Below are 12,375 nucleotides of genomic sequence, written 5' to 3' on the forward strand. Positions count from 1 at the left end.
CATTGGACTTCTAATAACAAAGCCCTACACTAGAAGTCAAAAGATTTGGGTTTTTTGTCTGTCTGCCTGTGATAACCTATGTGACATTAAGCAAACCAGATAACTTCCTTGTGCAACAGTTTTCTCATGTATTAACAGAGAAAGTTGGATTAGATGTCCTCTATGGTCCCTTTCAATTCCGATACTTGGAGCCTTTGAAATTCCTTGATTTGATCACTGCAAATCACTCTTTACTCCCCAACATCTTTTTATACTTTATTTTTTGCTTATATGCTTCTCCCAACCCCCTCTCCCCTCAAGTAAAATCAACAACTACCCCTCATGAGTAGTTTTATAAATTTTGAATACACATACAGAAACGTTCTAGATAAAAGAGGTGATATACTCTGGAGAGTGGAGCTAGAGAAAAAGAATTAATTCCTCTGTTCCACATTAAAGATAGGAGGGAATACAATGGATACATGTCCTAGGGGTACCTGACAAGGAAGGGATGTGACTAAATGGTGTTATATCAGTAAGTGAAAGTTAGATTAGTAAATGGTGTTATTTTCCCTCACAGAGTCTACAGAAATCAGTTTTGGTTGTGTTTGAAATCGATTGTGACTTTCCAAATGTGTAGCCCTTAGTATATATCTGAAGTTAAAATGGATATTCATGGTAAGTGTACCTTTAGATAAAAGAGTTAATTTCTAGATCCACAGTTTCAGAATATGCTATAATATTCCAAGTAATAAATTATTTTTGTTGGTCATTTTACTTTTCACCAACTGATTCTCAGAAGTGGTTTTCAGGGGTGGCTAGGTGGTGCAGAGAATAGAGCACCAGCCCTGGAGTCAGGAGGACCTGAGTTCAAATACGGCCTCAGACACTTAACACAAAAAATAGCTGTGTGACCTTTGGCAAGTCACTTAACCCCATTGCCCTCCAAAAAGTAAAAATAAAAAAGTTTTTAAAATTTTTTTAAAAAGTGGTTTTCAGGTGCTTGTTAGCATTTTGCCAGTCTTTGCAGGAAATAATGAACTTAAGGTCATGTTCTTAATTAATTCACTTATTTAATTAAAGAAATATTTATTGAGCCCTGGTGATGGAGAAAGGCACTATGCTAGATGCTGAAGGAGATATAAAAGAGAAAATCATCCTGTCTCTGTATTTATGGAGTTTAGAATGTAGTAGGGAAGGTTAAACATCATGCAAAAATCACTGTAGTAGAAGTAATAATAAAGAATAGTATTATTAGCATTATAAATTACTAAATAGTTATAAATTATTAATTAATAAAAATTAAGCCAAATTATGTTTTTATATTGTATATTAGCTGTGATATTTATATAGATAGAAAAAGAGTTGGATAGAAAGAGAGAGGGAAACAGAGACAGTGATAACAGATATGCCACGTGTAAAGATGAATAGAGACCTGGCATCAGAGACAGGAAGACCTAGGTTCAAGTAGCACATCTCTCACATGCTTGCTGTGTACCCTGTACAGGTCACTTAACCTCTCAATGTGTTGGACTATTCACTAGGATTATAATTGACTGAATTTTTTTTGTTATTGATATTTTTATTAATAGAGGGAATTTCCCAACAGGTGTCCCTACATTAATAAACTCATAGGTCTAGGTTAAAATCTGTTTACCATATATTTATCTTATGAGACAGTCTGAAGCAAGTTCACGTTGGCTCTGCCCACCTCCCCCTCCACCCCCCCAATAACATTCTTGTCTGCCACATAACACAGTTGACTTAGATTGCAGTTGTAGTCCTTGAAAATCCCTACATCTTTTTTTTTTTTTTGGAACAATGACCTTGTTCTCATGCCTTTCCCATGTTGTAATTTTTATATTAAAATACAAGACTGCATTTAGCTTTCCAGTCAGCAGCAGCCATCAGACAGGCTAGGCACGAGCCAGGGGGGTCCTACAAGTACATCCAGGAGCTGTGGAGGAAGAAGCATTCGGACGTCATGTGGTTCCTGCTGTGCGTGGGCTACTGGCAGTACCGGCAGCTGTCGGCACTGCACTGGGCCTGGCCCAACCAGCCCAACGAAGCCCAGCAGCTGGACTACAAGGCCAAGCAAGGTTATGTCATCTAGCGAATGCGTGTCTGCCGTGGGGGGCGAAAGAGCCCAGTCCCCAAGGGTGCCAGCTAGAGCAAACCTGTGCATCATGGTCAATCAGTTCAAGTTTGCCAGAAGGCTTCAGTCTGTGGCAGAAGAACGTGCTGGCCCCCACTGTGGGGCCCTAAGAGTCTTGAACTTCTACTGGGTGGGTGAAGATTCAACCTACAAATTCTTTGAGGTTATTCTTATTGACCCATTCCATAAAGTTATCAGACAAAACCCCAACACTCAATGGATCACCAAGCCAGTGTACAAACACAGAGATGTGAGGGCTTACCACAGCTGGCCGGAAGAGCCCGGGTCTTGGAACGGGTCACAAATTCCCCCATACCATTGGAGGATCTCCTTGTGCTGCTTGGAGATGGCGCATCACTCTCCAATGGCATCGATACTGCTAATTGGTGCACATTAATTGGTAAACTTAAGGGTTTAATAAACAACATTTATGACAAAAAAAAAGACTTTGCATTTACCTTGATTGAACTTAATCTTATTAGTTTTAGCTAAATGCTATAGAGATTTATTAAAAATCTTTTTTTGAATTTTGTCATTTTCAAGTTTAGATATCCTATGTAGACTTTATTTCTTTCATTAAGTTTCTATCTTGTGAGATTTTTATAGTCTATAGTTTGCAATTTACAAAAATTTGGGACATTTATATCTATTAATATATTTTACTTCTTTTAGAAAGAAAATAAGCATTTATTAAATACCTACTATATGTCAAGCACTGTACTGTGAGTTACACATATTCTCTTTTTTTATTCTCAAAGCAACCCTGTGAGGTCAATGCTATTATAGGTCCCACTTTAAATTTAGGAAACTGAAGTAGGTAGAGGCTAAGTTGCTTGCCCTAAGTTACTAGTCACATGACTGCTAAGTATCTGAAGTTATCTGAATTTTGATTTGAAATGCAGTCCTGGTAGTCTATTCTCTGTGCCACCTACCTGCCTCTGTGGTTATGGGTCAGTATTATATATGAGTGACCACGGGCAACTGGTTTCCCCTCTGGAAAGATATTATACCTCAAGTATAGTTTTTCTTCACTCTGCAAGGATATTTTGGATCTTGTATTCTTCATACGTGAATATACAGAATATGCCTCTGTTTTATAATTTTGTCCACTTGATCATATCTTTCAATACATCTTGGACATGCTAGCTTTTTCCTCTAAAGTCATGTGTTACACAGTTAGTATTGTTTCTTGCAAAAATGCATCAGTCAACAAGTCTGGGCTCCTTCAAAAAGACTAGGTAATTTTTGGTGTCAACTTAAGTTCATATCCATATGATAAACATCTCAATTTCCATAATCAAATTGGTATTACCCATTTTTCCTGACACTTACTTGATATATATTGGGTTGGGTTCACATAGATGTTACATATAGATAACCTTTTCATTCCATTATTAAATCTGAGCTGCTTCACAGGCTTGACTCAGAAGTAAGCAAGTTACATTTGATGTCTAGTGGTATGTGACTATTGTCAGCTTTTACTACTGCTCTATGAAGTGGTATCTATTTGTTCCTAGAATATGTTTGTAAATTTTAAACATTTTATTAGGCAATATGAGGATATCATTACTCCGTCTACTTCTTGCTAAAAAAAAAAGTGTAAATTTTGGTATAACTTTCTTGGAGTGATGAATCTTATGTTTCACAAATATTATATGTGTTCTTGTTTCAATGCTAAAAAAACCAACTTGTCTATTTTGTAGTTCTAAAAGTATTTTAAAAAATAGCATTGCAAAGTGATTTAATTGATTTACAGGTATTTTCTCTATCAAGTTTTAACTTCAGGAAGCCAATACATCTCTTGACATAGACAGCCATAGCAAGAAAGTGGGAGGGGAAGGGGATTAGAGAATAGGGGGTGGGTGCTCATAGAAAGGAGGGTGGATTGAGGACAGTGGCAGTCAGAAGAAAAACACTTTTGAGGAGGGACAGGGTGAAAGGAGGGAGAGAATAGAATATACAGGAGGGAAATAGGGTGGAGGGAAATATCAATTATAACTGTGAAAAAACATTGAAGCAAGTTTCTTTGATAACAAGGCCTCATCTCTCAAATATATAGAGAAATGAGTCAATTTTATTTTTAAAAAGAGCCATTCCCCAATTGATAAACAATAAAAATTATGTAAAATTTTCAAATGAAGTAATCAAAACTATCTATAGTCACATAAAAATGTTCTAAATAACTATCATTTAGAGAAATGCAAATTAAAACGATCCTGAGGTACTACTTAACACTTCTTAAATTAGATAATATATAAGAAAATGAAAATGACAAATGTTGGAGGGGATGTAGGAAAATTGGGAACTATGTCAAAAGACCTATAAAACTGTGCATAGTCTTTGATCTAGCAATACAACTACTAGGTCTGTATCCCAAAAGAGACTTAAAAAAAAAAAGGAAAAGGACCTGTGTGTACAAATATTCTTATAGCTTCTCTTTTCTGGTGGCAAAGAATTAGAAATCGAGGGGGTGACCATCTATTGGGGAATGCCTGAACAAGTTGTGATGTATGATGGTGCTATAAGAAATGATGAGCTAGATGCTTTTGGGGAAAAAAAATGGAATAACTGACATAAACGGATTCAAAGTGAAATGAGCAGAACTAGGAGAAAATTGCACACAGTAACAGAAGTAATGTATGATGATCAACTATGAATGATTTAGCTATTCTCAGTAATACACTGATCTAAGACAGTTCTGAAGAACTTATGGTGAAAAATACTATCCATCTCAAGAGAAAGAACTGATGGAGTCTATATATAGATTGAAGGATACTTTTTTACTTTATTTTTCATGTTTTTTTTAATTTTGATCTATATTTTCTTTTACATCATGACTAATATGGAAATGTATTTTGCAGGACAGCACATTTATAAACTATATCAAATTGTTTGTCTTTTAAATGAGGAATGTGGGGAAGGAGAAATTTAATTTTTTTTAAATGTTGAAAATTGTTTTTACATATAATTAGGGAAAATAAGATGTGAAATTTAAAAAAAGTAAATGAAAAAGACATATAAAGCCATAGCTTTTTCCTTACTAACTTTCTCCTCAATGTGTCTTGCCAGGAAAAGACCAAGGTAATTGTACATATTACCCTTGGCCATTAGTTGTATGTGCCCTCTGAATTCCAGCTCAACTGCTTTATAGCCTCTAATCCTCTTTGGTACATATTATTCATTTTATACTTATTGAGACTAAATAGAATTTTGATGCTAGAAAATGTTTCCATTATCTGAAGAAATTTTTAATGTATTTTCTGAATGGAAGCATATAACTCAATGTCATTTGTATACATCAAAAAGATTAATATGATGCATCAGTGAAATTATCTCTTTAAATTGGAAAGCACTCAGTCCTATTTGGGAGAAATTATGATGAGTTTAGGAATAAGTAGAATCATAATTGACTTAAAATGAGTCCCTAAAAAGTGCCATGTTTTTTTTCCCAGTAGTATTTTTAATAAAAATTACTTTTCTATAAACACATATGTGCATATACACATGTATACATGTGCATTGTGCAGACACACATATGCATATATACCTGTGTTTATATGTTTGCATGTGGAAGCACATTTATATGTGTGTGTGCACATGTGTATACACATATACATACACATGCAGGTATGTGCCATCTACATATATGTATATATAATGCCCTAGCATTCCCATGACATTTGGGTCTATTTTGTATATTTTTAGTACTTAAAAAGTTAAAAATGGGAACCGATCTAAAAGTTTTATGGTAATCGATAAAGGCAGCATAAGTGTTATATCACTTTCTGGAGCCTTGTTTAATGATTTCCATTTTAATAATCAATAATGAATTGGTTTTTACATCTCTTAAACTATTTGGCATGCTTGTTTTTTTCTCTTAGCTTCTTTTCTTCAAAGCGATTATAGATTTGGTGAGTGGGGTTGATCCTATATGGAGATCCTTGTATAGAGTTCATAGAGATATAATTGGTATATATTAAAAGGGTAATAGATGTTATATATGGTGATGCATGTGTGACTCTTTCTAAGAAAATTGAAACAAGACTTTCATCTGACAGAAAGCTAATAAAGAACTTTGCTAGTAATTCAGATGCCTCTCTGAAGCATTTGAAGCAATCACTATGAATTTTATCTACTTCCATTACTTTGTTTTTCACTCTGGGTTTTCAAGAACTTTTAATATACTTTTATTTTTCTAGATTCCACTTGCAAGAGAAGTTTAGTAGTGACTGGACACCTTAGATTTGTAATTCAAAGGGTCATGCATTCACCTCTTGACCCTGAGAGAGAATTGACATTATGGTGGTATTTTAACCAAAAAGTGGAATCAAGTCACATTCCAGTGTCTAGGCTTTAGAAATCATAATAGTCCCAATTTGTTCTCATAGCTCAGAACCACTTGCATGGGCCAAGATGCCATTTAGTTCTTAAGCCTCTATTATGTCTAATGTGTTTGAGCAATCTAGCATTCCAGTTTTCTATTGAAAACACAGATTAAATGCTGATATTCTCTTCCTCCTTTTGATGTCTTCAATAGCTTTCTCAAGCTGTTTCTGTGTTTGACACCATTACATAGGTTATATTCCTTGATAATTATACTTTTTCTCCTTTGATCCTTGCCAGGATCCATAGCTTATACTGTTTTTGGCAAGTAAGTCTTGATTATTTTCTGCCACATATTGTTAAAGAATGCATTCACAGGTGCAAAAACAAGAGTATTTTTTAAATTATTATTCTGCTTTTGTATATTTCTTTGACAAAGAAATTCCAAAAAAATGTGGGCTTTTAAAAAGTCCTAGCCTAAATATACCCATTTCCTCTTCAGAATCATTTGGAACATTGACAATTTTTTTTGTCATTTCTGTCATTAAATAGCATTTCTGGAGTTGCTATTAAGTGAAGATTTTCTGGTTCTATTTTTGGATTCTTTTGTATTTCCCTCTTTTTTGGAATAACATGATCAATAGTATCATTATTATTATTATTAGAAATTACTCCACTAAATCCTCACTGCAATGCCTTATTATGATGTGGAGATTATTCTTGGTTCTAAATGTCATCAAAGTGTAAACTCAGACCCCTCAATCTTTTACCAAGATTGTTGGGAGGTTCCTTTTGAGCAATGCTCAATGTTTTGGCCTGTTACATAGTGTGTATGTAAATCCTTGTTAAACGAGTAGATGAATGGATAAATGAATAAGTGAATGAATGAATGAAATTATAGGCCTGAGGACTGACTCTTTGTTATCATAACCAAGGTAGCTAAGTTTATTATCAAGCTGACTGTAGGATGATGTTTTCAGTCACAGGAATTCTCTAAGACCTTCTATCAAGTGAAAGGAGAGTAATATCATTTTTAGAATGAAAAATGACACATCATTAACAATGACATATAATTGACATATTGTGATTTTTTCAAGCTACACTTGTGATTTCACTGGGCTAGAGAATTTTCTGGGGGCAAACTCTTCATAATGAAGATCAACCACTGTTCTTCCAACCACAAGCCTTGAGCAATATTACATGAAGCAATGAGAATTAAAGGAAGTAATTTACACAGGGCTACATAGCCAATATGCATCATGTGTTGTGACTTAAAGCTGAGTTTTTCTAATGTGGTTTTATGGGAATGGGAATTTAAAATCTTCCCTGCACCTAAGCCCTTTGATGGGCTTAAGTGACTCTAAGAACCTTCCTTTATTTGAAAATATACTCTGCCCCCTAATAGGCTGAATGTGGTCACCTGGAGCCTGTGGAAGGAGGCTGGTTTTTCAGGAATGCCCACACCTTGATGCTTTGTGATTGGGCAGTGGGTCAAGAGGATTGTGACATTCTCTGAGCCAGGAGAAGGCTATATATACCCTGATGTGAGATTATGCTTTGGGCCTCACTTTGAGAAGAGTTGTGTGATTTGACCTGATGAGACTCTGGGCAGCCATTGAGCCCCTCAGCTTTGAAAATCCAGATATTGGTGCTTCCCTCTCTGGTAACTGACTAGGTATGGATGTAATGGTCAGGCAGCTGGAAGCGTGCCTGCTGATCTATTTCTCTCTCTGTATTTTTTATCTGCTTGTAACCTCTGTACTCTCTGAAGTTTGGGGTGCTGACCTTTTTCCCCTGAGCTAGGTAAATGACATATGTTTGATTAAAGAAAGATTGTTAACCCACTTTGAGTTGCTTTCCTTTAGAAAATAAAATCTAAGAATCTGTGTTGGCAGCTAACCTGGGTATGCCAGGGTGCTTGCTGCTACATGTGGCCATCTCTTTATCCAGCTTACCATGTGTTACATTAATAACTATAATACAAGATTGCCAGGGCCCTCTGTCTCAAACTACCTTGTATTTTAACACGGTCTGTCTGTCTTTCTCTCTCTCACATACACATACACACATCCATCCTCTTATTCTTTCCTCCATTAGAATGGGTAATGTATCATATCCATTTAAAAAGCAAAAGGGGTGGGGCATAATTACTTCGGGCCTAGAAAAATCAGGGAAGCCTTCATTGAAGAGATAAGAATTGAAGTGAATCAATAAAAACTTGAACAAGTATAGTGCAGGGATAGTGGAGGGTTATAGTGACAGGGGTAAAAACAACAACAGAAGGAAAGAAATGGAGGTGGAAAACTCGGGGTATGCTTGGGAGTTGAGAAGTGGTAGATTTTGGTTAGGATGTTTTCAAAGGTTAATAGTGAGAAATAAAGCCTTAAATACCAAGAAAAAAAAGATTTCACAATTGTAGGATACAAATGAATATAACCAAGAAAAACTAAAACACTCTTCAGAGAATGTGTGTTATTTTCATGCTATTCATGGTACTTTTAATCACAATAACCAATTACTCTTGAGCTGCAAGAATGACTTTTGTATGTCATCACTGTCATTAGTCATATTCTTTGGATTTTTTGTCAGAGAACCACATGTCAATTCATGGGAGATATTTTTTGCTTCATCATCTGTCTCCTCACCCATGTCCAGATGAATTTATATTGGTGATTTTGGAGTGTTGCTTTAGTTCCATTATTTGGAAGTGGGTTGCTGTTCTGATTTAAGTATGGTTCTCCTCCTGGAAATTGTTTTCCTTTGATTAACCTTTAATTCTCAGGGCTCCTTATATTTTCATTTATTTAAAGCTATGAAAAAAGGTCCTTTGGGATATTTTTTGTATTGTATAATTATAATGTAGTCAGATTTGCTAACAGTATAATAACGTTCATTGACTGTGCTAGGTTTTTGACAGTTTTTCAGTAATTCTACATAACATCCTAACACACTTTGTGTAATCTGCCACATATGTAATATCTTGATAAGGCAAGTTTAGTTAAAAGAATTACATGAATGTTTGTTTTTATAATGGTGATATTAGTTGAAGTCATATTATGACATCATAAAAATATTTCATCCACTTGCCATCTAACCAATTGTATCCTTTTTCTTGGCTGTGGATCCCAGCACCTGAAGATTAGTACACTGCTTATAGACTAAAATCGTGTGTTTAAATAAAGAGACTTTGTGGCATTAGAAAATGCAGACAACTGAGTTCAATTAGAATTGGGAGGAGGCATAACATAAAACAAATGCAGAAAAGTTTTAAAGACCTTTGAAATGGTCTGAACTCTTAGGGAGTGAGGACCTTAATTTATAGGGAAAGAATAATATGTGAGCTTGTTCATCCAATCTGACACCACAATGAGGAAACATCATTATACATAACATTTTTTGCTGCCTACCCATTCTCTTACATAAGTGTATCTAAGGCTTGGTCCCTTAAAGTACCTTCTCAGTAATATGTAAAATAGAGAGCATTCTTTAGTATATTTACATTGAAAGAGATAGATGTAGAGCCATATTGGTGATGATTCATGGAAAAACATGATCTCAGAACATCTAAAATTACAAATAGGCCAAAGGGTAATATAATAGAAAGATTTACCAGGCTTAGGACCTCAGGAACTCTCTTTCTCTATAATTGATCATACAGCTTTGTATTTTTTTTTTTTTTTACAAATTTAGCACATTGCCTCTGCTTGTAGGGTGTCTGGAAAACTAGGTGGCTTAAGCACGGAATGGCTGACACCCAGTTTCTGATGTCACAAGGGATAAGAGCCGGGAAGAGAATGTCTATTTAATGTATGGACAGAAAATTTAGCTTTTAGTTCTAGAGACCAGAGTTATTTCTACATTGCCAATATGCATTGAAAGAAGTTTTGTAGGCCTATTAAGTTGCTTCCAATTTACATTTATATCAGAAGTTAGTAACCTGGGGGCACAGGAATTAATGCATGCATACACACACACACACACACACACACACACACACACATATATTTTGACTATTTTTAATATAATTAATTTTCTTTACAATCTTAAGAATTTCATTTTATGCCTTTAAAAATGTAATTCTGAGAAGGGGCACATAAGCTTCACTAGATTGTCAAAGTTGTTCAAGATTTTAAAAAAGGGTTCAAAATCCCTGATTTAGGTAGAAAAATGTTTTCCCAAAACTTCTCAAAAAGAGAAAGTGAGGAATACCGAAGGGAGTGGAATGGAATACCAAAGAGGTCAGATTCAAGACAGCGGAGTAGAAGCAGGGGACCTCCTAGCAGCTCCGTCTTCCACCTTCCCCAATCAATGTAAAAAGGGGACTCTGAACAAACTTTGGAGCTGCAGAACCCACAAAATGAATCAGAGAAGCTAAGCTCCTGCTGAGGATAACCCGGCAAGCCAGCAGGAATAGGTCAGCAGCAGCACTCTGGGAGCTGAGCCCAGCCCTGCGGTGAGCCCAAGGTTTTAGCCCCAGGGTGGGCCTGACTAGCTGCAAGCCAGAGGGACTCCAGATCAGCAGCAGCTGTGGCCTTTTCCAGATTTATCAACACATAGATGCAAAGGACAAAGTGAGAGGCCAGTGCAGTCTGGACTTTGGGACCCAGTAAGTGGGAGTGTATGGCTTTTCCCCCAGGGCAAGAAGCCACTGAGACACCAGCACAGCCAGCCAGAGCAACATGGCAGCTTCAGCTCCTGGCCTGAAGAGTGTAGGGGGACCAACCACCAGTCTGAGGGGTAATCGCTCTTGCTTTAACCTTCTTGGATCTGGATTGCAATCTAGGGTGGAGGTCCTGGTGTGTGTCCAGCTTGCCAGAGCATGTGGAGAGAGCACCCATCTAATACCTCCAGCAGTTGAGAAAACCCCAGCATTTGGGATGAAAGGTCCCCTGTCTGGAGGCAGAGTCCTACTGTGGCAAAAAGCCCAGGGGTCAAGTGACTGAGAGGTGACATGACCAGGCAAAGGAAACAAAGCAGACAGAAGGTTCCAACATTATAGTCCTATTTTGGGGACAAAAAGGAGCAAAGCATGGACCAGGAGGAACACAGTGAAGTCAGAACTCCTGCACCAAAACTTTCAAAGGAAAATACAAGCTGGTTACAGGCCATAGAGTACCTTAAGAAGCAGATAAAAGAAGTGGAGAAAAAATTGGCAAGAGAAATGAGAACAATGCAAGAAAATTACAAAATGAGAGTCAACAGCCTGACTGAGGAAAATAACACCTTAAAAAACAGACTAACTCAAATGGCAAAGGAGACTCAAAAAGGCAATGAGGAGAAGAATGCCTTAAAAAACTGAATTTGCCAGATGGAAAAAGAATCTCAAAAGCTCACTGAAGAGAATCATTCCTTCAGAATTAGAGTGGAGTAAATGGAAGCTAATGACTTTATGAGAAATCAAGATGCTATTGAACAGATCCAAACAAATGAAAGAATAGAAAGCAATGTGAAATATCTCATAGGAAAAACCACTGACCAGGAAAATAGATCCAGGAGAGATAATTTAAAATTTATTGGAGTACCTGAAAGCCATGATCAAAGTAAAAACCTAGAAATCATCCTCTAGGAAGTTCTCAAATAAAGCTGCCCTAATGTTTTAGAACCAGAGGGCAAAATAGAGGTTGAAAGAATCCAGCAATCACCTTCTGAAAAAGATCCCAAAAAGAAAACTCCTAGGAATCTTATACCAGGTTCTGGAATTCCCAGATTAAGGAGAGAATATTACAAGTAGCCAGGAAGAAATAATTTGAATATTGTGGAAACACAATCAGATTAACCCAGGATCTGGCAGCTTCTACACTGAGGGATCTAAGGGCTATTCTAGAGGTCAAAGGAGCTGGGATTAAAACCAAGAATCACCTACCCAGCAAAACTGAGTATCGTGTTTCAGGGGAAAATATGGTCATTCAGTGGAATAG

At 36.4% G+C, this 12,375-nt stretch overlaps 1 pseudogene; it reads left to right on the forward strand.

The window, feature by feature from the left end:
- Positions 1–644: 644 nt before the first annotated feature.
- Positions 645–2,517, forward strand: LOC138151441 (large ribosomal subunit protein eL15-like; annotated as a pseudogene).
- The last annotated feature ends 9,858 nt before the right edge of the window (positions 2,518–12,375 follow it).

The sequence above is a fragment of the Petaurus breviceps genome, unplaced genomic scaffold (genome assembly GCF_028583685.1).
Source record: "Petaurus breviceps papuanus isolate PSGF00001 unplaced genomic scaffold, PetGlider_PUasm1.0 140, whole genome shotgun sequence".
NCBI lineage: Eukaryota > Metazoa > Chordata > Mammalia > Diprotodontia > Petauridae > Petaurus > Petaurus breviceps.